Raw genomic sequence first — 13,409 nt, 5'->3', positions numbered from 1 at the left:
CAGCAGACTTGACTACTGTAATGGTGTCTTTACAGGTCTCTCCAAAAAGTTGATCAAACAGCTGCAGTTGATTCAGAACTCCGCTGCTTGAGTCCTCACTAAAACTAAGAAAGTAAAACACATCACTCCAGTCCTCAGATCTTTTCATTAGCTTCCCATGTGTCAAAATATTGATTTTAAAGTACTACTATTGATTTATTAAGTACTGAAAGGTTTAGGGCCAGTCTCTGATCTGCTGCTATGTTATCTCTCAAGTTATCTGGGGGACAGGTGTGCTTACTGTTCCCCTAGTCGAAACTTAACATGCAGAAGCAGCTTTCAGTTTTCATACACCACATATTTAGATCAAACTACGAGCTGCTTAATAAATTTGGAGATTCATATCTCTCACTGCATTATATATGTTTTCCCTTCTTTTTCTTCAGTTTTATTACATTTTAGGTTTCTTTTGCTTTGCCTTTCTATATTCTATGTAGAGCACTTTAAATTAACTTGTTGAAAGGTGCCATACATACTGTATAAACTTGCTTTACCTTATTTGAGTACTACAATGTGAAAAAATTGAACATCTTAAATGTCTTCATCTTAACTGATCTTCTTACTTCTCTGTGTTATAGCAGCTGCTGGCTTATGGCTTTTTTTGTTTGTTTTACTGTCAGAGTACTTGGCCTTTTTAGTTCTTCTTTATACAACTGAAATTCTGGATTAATAGTAACCTCACTGGATCATGAAAGAATAAGAACAATAAAAACAGTGTGCTGTGCATCAAGGCCAACAAGAGAGAGCTCATTATCCATCAGAATGCCATTGCCAAGTCTCTGTAGTCTCAATTTCCAAAGCCACAGTTAGTTGACAGAAATTGCTCTTAACCTGTCAGAAACAGGCTGCCTGACAGACATGAATGCAATACCAGAGTGCTCAAAAATGGGTTCTCCTGTAGTTTATTTGTTTATATGTTTGTGGGGTTTGTGGCTTTGTATGCTTTGTTTTCAGCTATGAATCCTTCAACTGTCATCTGTCCGTTATCCCGAGACAACACGCTGAAGCCCAACACAGAGTGCTGTATATGTAAAGTGCAGTGGCAAATCTAATGTTCTAATGGCTTACATTTCACCACAGTTGATTGATAAATACTAGAGGCTTTAAGTGGAGGAGATGCACCATAGTGTAATTTCGCGGCAGACAATAGGCTACCAAAGATCTTCTCACAGTGCTATGAACTGAAGATATTATCCATTAATTCCGTTTTTAAAGGTCAATCTGTGAATTGATGCTCCTCTTCTGGGATGTATGGCAGCAAACTGTCTCTCCTTCCCAGATTCCACTGTGTCCGATTATTCAGCGCTTGATCATTGGAATGTCATGCGTCTACTTCCAGAGTTTCTGTCGGCGGCCTCGTTTATCACAGCTAATGCGACAGTTATAGCCAAACATTGATTCTGTTGCTTTCTTTCCCTGCTATATTGTCCTCTGCTGTGGCTTTCAAAGTCCTATTCAATTTTCCTGCCATTGTTATGCTCATCATTTGTATTTCTGCACTCTGTGGGTGTAATCTTCTCCTTGAGGTTCAGTTCAGCATCTTTCATCTAAATTGTGGTGCAGTGCTGAAGGCAAAGGTTTCTTGCAATTACTGTGAACGTGTTACTGTGAACAAATACTATTTTTATTTACTTTTAAAGTGTGGTCAAATATTGAACACAAATGTGAGGAAACTACTGAATGTGGAATACTGATTAAATAACAAGAGTATATAAGCTTCATGAGCAATCCATCACTTATTTAACTTCAAATTCTTAATTCTGCTTTGGTCTAGGTTTATCCAATCATTTTCTACTCTGTATGTGGGTTTGGCCACATCTTGTGTAAGTCTGTTACTAAGAGAAGATACAAATATGGCTTTGTGTGAGGCTTCACTATACCATCACATGCAACAACCTAAACCAACCCCCGCAAAACCCAATCAACTCTGTGGGATAATAATTCACCCTGCCTTCATCTTTTAATGGGTATGAAAATGTTCCAAGCATCAAACATTGCCCCTGGTTACAGACCCAAGAGCGGGTTCACATAACCAAAGCTGACAATTTTCTGCTAGCAGGGACAGGGACGTAATTGGAAAACAAATGATCAGACAAAGTAAATTTGCGGTGGATGAAAAAGTAGCGGACTCGCAGGGCTCTGACGAGTGGTAGCAAGCACTAGGGTCACTGCACATGACAAGAATCCCAATATAATGGCAAGCTTTCCACCCCAATCCAATTTGATTTTTATGAAACACAGACATAGAAGTTTAGCCGATGGGCAAGCCCAGGCCAGTGTTGTGATGATTTGACTGAAGGTTTGACTTTGATGTTTGCCAAGTCTATTAGTCAGTCAAGAGATGTTTATGAGTGTGGGTCTGTAAGTGTGTATGTGTGTGTGTGTGTGTGTGGTCCTGGGCCAAATCACAAAGTTATAGTTCAGAGCATTGTTTGATTTATGGTCACAGTTGAAAATTGTGAAGAATGTACTTTTAATCAGTAAATCCATCCATTTCACCTTTTCTATAGCCTATGGGAAGGTAATAAAAAATAATATACACTTAACGCACTGAGGTTGAAGCATCACCACATTTAAATTATAACTACTCGTGCTGCTGTGATGGGATTTTTGTAGCTTGCATTAAGTTCAAGTTAAATATTCCACCACTTGATCAACTTACACTCTGTGGACGTTGCGTTTGACAGCAATCCCAGCGAGGGGGAACAGTCTGTGCTTTCATGCTGATATTCATAGTGTTAAATCCTGTCTGTAGCCCATATAAACTGCTTGGCTGCCATTAATGATACTGTTCCACTCCTAAAGGACACACGGCAAGAATACATTTCTCAGAATGTAAAAGAAAAATATTTGGCACATTAAAATGTTGCTTATTCCTTCATTGTTTCACATAACTATTGTCATACTGAATGAGATAAAGCTTTCTGGAGGTCCATTTGCATAGGACTAATGTAACTTGGGGGCATCTGATGATCTGCAGTAGCTATATATGTTATATGTTCATATTAATCATGTTTTCTATATTCAGTATTTTTTTTCATCTTTTCTTTTTAAACATCAGGCCAGTCACTACAAATTCTTACTGACACACATGAACTAGCAATTGTTAAATGTAATGGGATATAACAGACACTATTAAAATACAAACATCATTATATTAAACAGCAGGCTCTGAAACAAAATGAGATGGGAGCAAGTGAACAAGCGAGAAACAACACAGTATAAAGGGTAATAAAGCAGCACAAATCATGTAAGAATATACATGGATAATGAACCCTCTTTTGTAGGTCGGTGTTATTGAATATCATAGTTCATATCAGCAATCATTTGGTGTAATACAGATGCATTAGAAAATTTGACAATATAAAATCAAGTTTGCTGTGTCTGTAATTGGTGAGTTATATACTGCATTTTGGTGAAGACAGAGATCCTCTGATAAAAAAATAATGTAATGTGAGTCAAACTACCTGCAATTTATTTTTCTTGTTCCTGTAGTTTTGTCCCTTCTTTTGTGATAAAAAATGTAGACAGTATTGAAAAATATAGAGTCTGAACATTATCAGAAAGCCTCTCTGTGCTGTGTGCCTGTGGCCAAAAGTGTTGGGTACTCTATAGGCTTTGTGACTTTTCTTTATCTCACTACTGTTTTGAGAAATAAGGGTGAGAGGTGTTTTTTTTTTTTTTTTTTAACTTTTTCAAAGAGCGTGCACAGTCAGAATATAAGTACTGTTAAGATGGGAAGGGCCTCCATTTTTTAAACAAGACTAAAGTGCTGCAGTCTTTCTAGCAGCTCTGTGAGGCTGAGTGCTTTGGGCTAAAATGTATCATGATCATTAACATGCTCATAATTGGAATGATAATGTTCTTATATTCAGCAGGTATGAGGTTGTTCACTATCTAAGTTTAGCATGTTAGCATGCTAGCATTTGCCAGTTAGCACTAAAGCTGGTGGGATGTAGTCCCCAATCCTCACTTCAATAATTTCCTTGCCCTATCCGTAGCAGCAGTGTTTCAGCAAATTCAGCAAATCTCAATATTCTATGCTAATTAGCTTCATAAAATGCAGAGGCTGGGGAGTGATTCATTCATCTCATGAGGTCCTCTTATAGTACTCATCCCACAGGAGTAGAACTTTTAGACCATTTAGCCCTTACTGTAACTGACAACCAGCCTGCAGACTGCTGACCCCAATCAGAAATACTATAGCTTGTTGAACTCTCATTTCCACTACTGTATCCAACAGTCAGTATTCATTTGACATGACAATTTCACCAGTTCAGAAAATAATAGCAACCACAGCCAGTGAGTGAATCAGCTTGCAGTGACTTAAATCACTAGCCTAATCACTAGCAACCAGTAAATTGAAGTCATTTGGTTGCTTCGTGCATCCCAAGCTGAAGGATTCATAATAGATGGATGGATTTTGACATACAGTGTCCTACTGCTAGTGGTCATAAAATGAATGCATGTGTGTCTATGTGCATATATGCATCTCGCTCTCTCTGTGTACTAACCTATGCAATCAATTATACAAGAGTGTGTGTTGGTTGTTTGCCAGATGCCAGTGTTCCTTCAAGCCTGTCAATAGTATTGATCATGTGTTGGTCTCCCATTGCAATAGGCTCCTTTGTTGGTTCTATTTCTTCTTCTTTTTTCCCCCTTTCTTTCTTTCTTTCTTTCTTTCTTTCTTTCACTCAGATGATGACAGTGCTTTATCAGCTGATTCAAATCAGCATTGATCTGATGCTGTGGCTTTTGAATTAAAGTCAGCACTTAATATTTATTGACCTTTATGAAAGTAGCATCATTAATATAAAAATTGAAATTCAACCTGTCAAACAATTCTCTTTTTTAAACTTTCTTGGTTTCATTTGGGAACACAGTGCAGCATGGATAAAACAACATGTCATATTCACTGGACTGTATATCCTTGCTTATTTTTCAATATAAACATCATAAGTCTTATTTCTGTTGGGTTTATGGCTAGAACCAGTCTGGCTAGGCAATCTGGATTAGCTCTTAAATCTACAAGTTATCATGCAAACCTTCCTTGCGAGCAGCTTTCCCTCCAAGACAGATGGCATTATCCATTCATAAATGTCACAGAAACAGAGTGACTATAAAGTAGCAGACAAAGTGAATAGTCCCGTAAGCAGCTGTTCTCTGGCTGCTGTGACCCCATTTCAATATGTTGTGTCCATTGAGAAGTGACACATGTTAATGTACTGCAGGCTCTTGCTCTGGAGCACAGTGAAATGGCAAAATGAATGCAACAACAGGATGTTGTGTGTGTCGTTTTGGCCACGGCACAAAATCAGACAATTACAGTTATAGCCTGGTGCGATGTTATAGTTTTTTATAACTCATTTTAGAGCTCATTTTTACTACATTCCCCTCCAGCATATTGGTTGTTTTAACCATTAATGGGTATCTGGCAAGTGATCCTACCCTTGTTTTTAACAGCATGAGCCCTAACTTTATTACTGACTCTAACTCAGCCACAGGAAACAACCTTTATCCCTAGGCATCACTGAATTTCTGACTAAAAGATAGGAACCATCAAATGCCTCCTCTTCCATACTTATCCATCTCCCTTTCAATTTTTCACCCTTGTATCACAGTGCTGTGGTATTTAAGGAGCTAATCCGCAGACCTCTCGAAAGGCAGCCATGTCACTCTGAAGAGCACCCTAGCAGGAGGGGGCAGGTGTGTTTGTGCACATATATGTGTGTCTTTGTGTTTGCGCATATCTTCTACTCTACAGTCTGGGCAAGGAGGAGGACTGACCTTTTAAGAATTATCATGGGACAATCAGAACCTTTCAGCAATGCCTGTGAAGCCATCTATCCACTATCCTCCTCTCCACTTCTTCCCATCTCGACTCCTCCTTCCTCTTTCATTCTACCCCTGCGCACGCCTTACACTTCTGCGTCCTAGACCACCCCTTATCTGTGCTGTTGCTGAGGTGTTTTGTTACCTCCTCTCACACTTACCATGGGGTAATAAGGACAAGAGGAGAGATAGAAAGTCTGGGAAAGGCAGAGTAATTGAAAGAGATGCAGAGGATAGTGCAGATTAAGTATGGCTATCATTAATTCTAGATATCGGCAGTCTGTCTGGCTCTACTGCTACAGCACTATGATCACACCCACATACACATTATTGCTTGTATTGCCGCCAGCCATGGAGTTCAGACTACATTCTTTTTGCTGGATGTTCCCTCCTTACCTTCGTGAAAAAAGCATATTAGGAAAGATCAATGAAGCCTGCGCTCACCAATGGGAAAAAAAGCAAACACATCAACAACATTTCTTTCTCACCAAGCTCCATCCAGCAGCCGTTAGCAGCCTCTCAATGAAGGCAAAGCTTTTCCTTGTCAAGCACTGTCCAACAGCTAAAGAGTGCATGGAGCATGGCACTTGAAGCCTGGAACACAATTTAGTTTCTATTCAATGTCCAAGTGTTTTTTTATACACCACTTGATACCATGTACAGTACCATATTAGTCATGTGGTTTGATTTGAGGTGCATATATATTCCTTTCAACTGATCTGATAGTTGTCTAGACACCTCTAGATACTCCATAATCCATCTGATAAATAAATGATACAGATTAATTTGCTACAATTTGTTTCAACGGCAATTGTGCATTGCACGTTTTGCAGGCCACTAATGCAATGTAGAGATTCCTGACAGTGTTTTCAAGAGTACTTGGAAAGATTTTTTGGCAGTTGAAGTGATTTCAGAATTTGGTTCAGAGCTGTGGTTGTGTAGCCGTATCTCTGACTCCTCACTCTATCTACTCAGAAAAGTTTTAGCGAACACCTTTCAATTTTTACATCCAGCAGCTAAAATGCAACCTTAGCATTCATTTGGCATCATATGTCTGGCCACATGACTGATTTTAAGTTCAATATTTGTTGTCCTTAAGTATGAAATGCTTCACTGTGTTTACTGCAGTTGGGTGCTGGGATGGTAGAGTAGTGTATTTTCTTGCATCTAGATAATATTACGCTACTGAGAGGTGTGAGACTGAAAAAAACCAGTAAAGTCATAGGCCATAAAACTTAGACAATGAGGTGAGAAGCTAAAACTACCTGTAGAGCTGAAGGGAACTGCAGAGTCAGATGAAAATTCTGTGGATTTATTACAGCACGCAACACCTTTCACATTACACTTAGTCAACGGAATCATTGTTAATATAAAAATATTGATCAGTGCAGCTTTAAATGCATTACTACACAGTTGATTTACCCATCTCTGAAAACACACACATTACCCTTTTTTAGCCTGTAAACATTCAGGATATTAGGAGGAAATCGAAGTCCAGGACTCGAGCACTTGAAAAGCAAAGCCCACAGTAAACCCTGCAGAAGCACTGGCTTGTGTGAAGGCCAGCAGTAAGCTCTGTCTTGCCTCATTATGCTTGCCGTGAGCATGACAGCAGACCAGTCACATCCATATACGCCAGCCCTCCAGGGACAAGATTACATGTAGTCGTCACATTGCCCATTATTCCATGTAGCCATCCAGTTGGATGAAGCAGGGGAAAGTGAGACAGAGAGAGAGTGGGAGAATGCAGCCACACACATTTTCCATTGCCTTTGAACCTTCATAATGAAACTGACTCCTTGAAGTTTTAATGAAAGCAACAATTTACCATCTCCCTTTTTCTCCCTGGGCTGCTGAGCTTATGTTGCTTAGACTGAATGTCTGAAAAATAAAAAAAAATGAAACTGCAGTCTCCTTTAATCTTCTTTATGCTGGCTGCAAGAGGTGCTCTCATGCATTTAAATGGGGCCATCCCATGGACATACATGACAGCAGGGGTATTGACAGAGGCTGCAGGTGAACCATTGCAGTCATATTTCACAGACTAACCAGGCGAGCCAGTGGCCATCGGTTCTGGCCAGCGTCTCCCCGGTCTTATCTCCGATATAGAGCACCACTATTTCTTTCTCCATTGCCTCTGCTCTTCGTACGCATACCCATTACTTGCTTAGAACCTGCCAGTATCCTTTCCCTCCATCTTTTTCCATCCTCTATGTGACCCGGGCCTGTCAGATAGATGGACAGCCCTTTGGCACGGTGCTCCTCACACTGGTGGATGCTTCTGGAAGTGAGATTGAGTGGCACAGTTAAACCTGACCTCACCTGCTTCTCTGAAGGGGAAAAGATGAAGTTGGGTGTGCAAAACAGTGGTAGAGGTTGTGTCAGTGTGTGGCGTGGTGTGTCACAACATGTCATAGTGAGTGTGTGGCCCTGTATAGGTAAATATATTAGCTTGTGACTGCCTGTTAAGACTGTTTTTAACATCTCACCCTGCTGTGGTTTAATAGAATGCTGTCACCTTCTCCTCAATGTCTCTGCCCCACAATACTCAGGGTCATCTGCTGTGTGTGTGTGTGCATGTTTTTGTGTGTGAACTTTATACAACTCAGCCGTGCCTGTGTTCAGGCCAATCCCACCGCTAGACCTTGATCCCACTTTTATCACCATAGGCTGGAGAGAGGCAAACATGTGGAGGTGCTACTCAGAGACATAATACTGAGAAGAAAGGGCAAAATATTACCAGAAATTGCTAATTTGGACTTGATGAGACCAGTGTGTGACGGCTCTGGTCTGTGAATGGCTTCCACTTAACTCCATAGGCCCTTAAAGGGGGAGAGAAAACAGCATGAGGAAGAATATTCTTTGTTTTGTGTGCACTCGGTGTGTGTCGGTGGCACAAGGCTGCACTTCAGACGCGAGCTGAGAGATATCTGATTTCAGAGGCTTTCTGATGGCTCGATTGTATGAAGCTCAGCACTGCTTGGGCCCATGTGGATTCCAAATACTTCCTACTGTTCCTTTACTTCTCCGTATTGTAAGCAATCAGAAAAAGAAGTATAGGCCCTCTGATAATAGGATGCATTCTCTATTTAAGGATCAGTTTAAACTGAGAGAAAGAATGTATGAAACCGTTTTATAGCCATTGTTTACTGTATGTCAGGGGTATTTCAGAGAGATTCAAAATTCATTGGCTGACGTGTCATGTGCTTTGCATGGATTACATACTTATGCACATCCTCAGTGTTTTCTAGTGAGTGTACTTGGCTGCTCCTTCTCTCTGTGCCCACTGACCCACCAGATGTCTGGCATGTTATTCAGTTAGACCATATGGTAACCAACGCTGATGCAGTGCTTTACATACCAAGTCTTCTCTGTGGCAGGAGAGTGCTCAACACTTCTCGTGATGCAGCATATGTCTTGTTGGATGTCTTTTTGATGGAAGACTGCTTTTCAAAATGCTGGGGAAGGGACAAGCTTAGGAAGGTGAAAACTGATGCTGGCTGTTTTTAATAAGTGGCAAGGTACCAAATTGTACCACGTAAGTATTTCAACACGAATGATGTGAAAAGTCGTATAAAGACCTCCCAGAAATGTTACTGCCTAACTATACATGATGTCAGAATAGATTTAAAGTTACTTTCTATAAAGTGATTAAAGCTTCTATCTTGATATAGATAGTTTCATTTAGAAGCATACACATGCACTGTAATCAAAACGGAGGCCCTCGGAGACACTAAATACATCTCACTAATGAGAAAAAAAATGCTTATCACTTATGGAGGAAAAATATTTATGACTCTTCATTACAATATGCTCCTCTCTAATGCATAGGCGTCTCACAGCTACAGAAGAGTGTTGTCGAGTGTGTGCCTCTTCCCGGCACTTTGATGGCGCAGCTACGGATTTGATGGGAAATATTTTTCCCTGGGAGGGTCTTTGAGAGTTGGCACTGGTCGGCTTCTGCAGTGGCCACTGTGGTAAATAACATATGGGCTTGTTATCTCTCCTCTGAGCTAGAAAACACTCTCCCAACACCAGCCACTTGCTCATTAGACTGCTGCTCAAGGCAAAGCACAGAAACAGAAAAGTAAAGAAAGAAAGACACGAGGAGATAGAAAAAGAGTGACAGTGATGAGGCAAGAGTGGAGGAGACTTAATGCCAGCAGACAAAGAGAAAAAGAATAGAAGAAATGCAAGGTAGGACGGATGAGAGACACAGAGGGGCGGAGGTTGTCTGTATGTACCGTATTTGTACTAAATGAACATTTTCATCCAAGTGTGCACATTTGCGGGATAGAGAAAAAGAGTTGATAAAAGAGGAAGTTGAAAGGCAGCAAGAGTGACACCCACAGAGACACAGGAGAGAAAGCGCGATGGCGAACACACCCCTCCCATCAACCAGCATAGCAGCAGCAGCAACAGCAGCTGTGAGCCCAGTCAGAGGCTGTGTGTGTGTCTGTGTATGTGTGTGTGTAGCACTATGGGGTGGTCTCCAGCTGAGTGTGTCAGGTGCTCTCCACTCTACCAGCTGTTCACAGCTCTTCACACAGCGAGAACCAACAAGCTAGTTGAGAGTCTACAGATCTGGAACCCAATCAACACAAACACAGTGGCAGTGCTTCATTTTTACATTTCACATTTCTGAGCCAATGACACACTGAAAGTTGTGCAAACTATATCTTCGGTATAGATTAATCAATCAATCAATATGACCCCTTTTGCTCATCCTTTACAGTTTATCAGTTGTTTAATAAGCTCCTAGATTTTCATACACTGTAGGGCTGAAACTCATGGTTAGTTACACTGTCACACAATCTGTTACTTGTTCATGTAGGTGCTAAAACATCAGGAAATGGTGAAAAATGTTCATCACAATTTCACAGATCCCTAGGTGGCCTCTTCAAATTGCTTGTTTTGTCCAACTGCATATCTAAAACCTAAATATGTTTTAATAATTTGCAATTATATAAAACAGAGATAATCAGCTATTCCTAATGTAGAAGCTGGAAACAGGGGATGTGTGGCTTCTTGTTGAACATTTTTAACTTAGTCAAGAAATCACAACCTGCCTTTCTCTCTGTCACAAAAGACTTGAAACCTGATCCAATCAATTCTGATTAAACCATATGTGCTTTGGTCTGTATCATTTTACCTTGCTGTGGTGCTATTTACCAACAAGCATTTTGCCTTTAGCACTTGGCCTTACTGAGGAAGGAAATCAACCAACTCATGAAATTCCCTGTGACAGCCTCCATTGGGCTTGTGCTATGTCATGAATGTACTGTTGTATAATGCTCACACAGGCACTAAACTGTTAAAGTGCTTACTGTGTTATGTGGATCAGGAGTAAGGATTGCTGTAAGCTGGTTATTGCAGTATCACATCACAGAGAGCTGCAGGTACATCCATAAAATGGACTGTTGGGTTCTTATCCATTTAAGTCCTATTTAGCTCATTGAGTTAGGTTAGCTCTCTCTCTCTCACACACACACACACACACACACACACACACACACACACACACACACACACGGCAGTGCATCCACATAAACATGCACACCCACTCTCCCCATTATGAGATGCTGTGGCATGGGGAAATGCCGTTGGGGTTAAACAACACAGATGCAGTAGTAAGGTGCAAACACGTCCCCCAGAGCAGTGCTTTATTGGAGACAAAGGTTAGGGGAAAGAGTGGTGAGCTGGGGGGGAAGGGGTAGGTATGGTTACCTGGACCGTGGTGAATCCCAAGGGAGTCTGTGTGGGGGAGAGGGGCAGCCAGTCCAGGCAGCAGCGAAGAGATGTTGCCGTCATAGTGGTCGTCAGGGTTAGTGAGGCACCTCGGTCTTCTCTGTCTAGGAACAAAGAGTGTAGGTGTGAGCTGTGGTTTGAGGTGAGTTCTAAACTAACCTGCCTCTGGCTGTAAGACGTCTCTCCTTATGTGGGTGCTGATAAGGCTTGATGAGCTCCTGGTGTGGGGAATTGGCTACCAGCTGTAGGTGATAATTGCCATGCTGCCCATTCCTCCCCGCCCTCTGCTGTGTGCTTCTAGCCATGGTGCTAACATGGTTGTAGATGCAATGCTGACCAGGTGAATCTCTGCTCTTGGTGCTGGAGGGCTGACAGTGCTTGTATCTCCTCATCACACCCACCCCCCCAAGTATGCACCTGTGGGTGAGAGTCCAGAGGACAAGGCAGAGCGAGCAGAACAAAGAGGATGGGGAGAAGGAGGAGAACAAACTAGGCCTGACCAGAGAGCATGCATCCTTGTCAAGCCATCCACTTTCTCATGGTGCCCTCGACTGATGCTGGACCTGCAGCTGGTAGTCCACTGTAAGGGAGCATGATCAGTACGAGTGAATTTTCTGCCATACAGATAGTACCTTAGTTGGTGGATGGCCCATGGACAAAGATGTTACTAGGAAGAGGGGAGAACATTATTCTTGGTATGATAACATTAACAGTAAAGTTAGGCTTGCTTACTGATGGCTTCCTGAAAAACACAAGAGAAAAAGAGAGACAGAATGCGTGAGCGAGTTTAGAGCACCAGCAAGAGAGAGAGAAGCAGTGGTCGAGCAAGCTTGAGAGTGAATGAAGAGAGCGAGCAGTGGTAGCAAGAAAGCAGGTGAAGGAGAGAAATAAAATGTTATTATCTGATTGTTTCATGGCAGTTACAAATAAACACGCTCACACCCCCACCCCACCCCACACCTCTGTACAACTCTGCGGAGGTGCACTGCACCTTACACCTCTCCATCTAGGAACAATGAGTAGACAAAGAGGTGTGAGCTGTGGTTTGAGGTGAAATCTAAACTGACCTGCCTCTGTCTGTTAGAAGCCCATCAAGCCTCCTTATGTGGGTGCTGATGAGGCTTGATGGACTCCTGGTGTGGAGAATTATCGCTACCAGCTGTAAGCGCTAATGCTCAAGTAAAAAAGACAGTATGTTGTTGCTTTGAACTAATTAATTAATTAATCCACAAGATACTGTCTGGGTACCAGAGAAAATATGTACCTCTGTTAAGTATAGATAGACAACTATGACTGATTGTTTTTATGGAAAAGATTCAAAATCATTTGTAAAATAGTCATGTGTTCAGTCAAACCACCACAGCTCATATTGATTTAAAAACTTTGATTCTGAATGTAATTTAGTCAGTTTGAAGCTTTAAAAAAAACTTAATTATTAATAATTAAATTATTGATAGGTAAAACTTAATTAATTATGAAAAATAGCAAACTAGCTGAAACAGCAATGAGTGAAACATGGGAAGGGAAAAACGATTTGCACAACACCCTTGACTCTGTCAGGAACCAAAGTTTCGCTGAACCAGCTGTATTGGACAAAATGGCTTTGGAATAAGAAAGAGGAGGTGATGGTGGTTTCACATTTGGGAGAAAATGGGAAGTGGTGGGGTGTAAAAGGCATCTAAACTGAGCTGCATAGGCTTAGGGGTTGGGGGAGGGCTTTGATCTTCAATAACCCTGTCTGGGTTTGTCTGGACAAAGTGGCATAATGAGGAATGGTATTTGGAAGTTGA

General features: G+C 41.3%; 1 protein-coding gene and 1 long non-coding RNA gene across 4 annotated transcripts in view; one reads left to right on the top strand and one right to left on the bottom strand.

The window, feature by feature from the left end:
• Nucleotides 1–13,409, top strand: part of LOC121899460 (limbic system associated membrane protein) — a 245,764-nt gene that overhangs the window by 182,324 nt on the left and 50,031 nt on the right. The gene's annotated exons all lie outside the window — the stretch shown is intronic.
• On the bottom strand, nt 7,199–11,766 carry LOC121899461. The gene is made up of 3 exons (XR_006096709.1): nt 11,599–11,766; nt 8,612–8,693; nt 7,199–8,152 (listed from the first exon to the last, which is right to left on the bottom strand). It is a non-coding gene; the product is annotated as an uncharacterized LOC121899461 (long non-coding RNA).

The sequence above is a fragment of the Thunnus maccoyii genome, chromosome 6, assembly GCF_910596095.1.
Source record: "Thunnus maccoyii chromosome 6, fThuMac1.1, whole genome shotgun sequence".
NCBI lineage: Eukaryota > Metazoa > Chordata > Actinopteri > Scombriformes > Scombridae > Thunnus > Thunnus maccoyii.
This window is presented reverse-complemented; position numbering and strand designations above follow the sequence as displayed.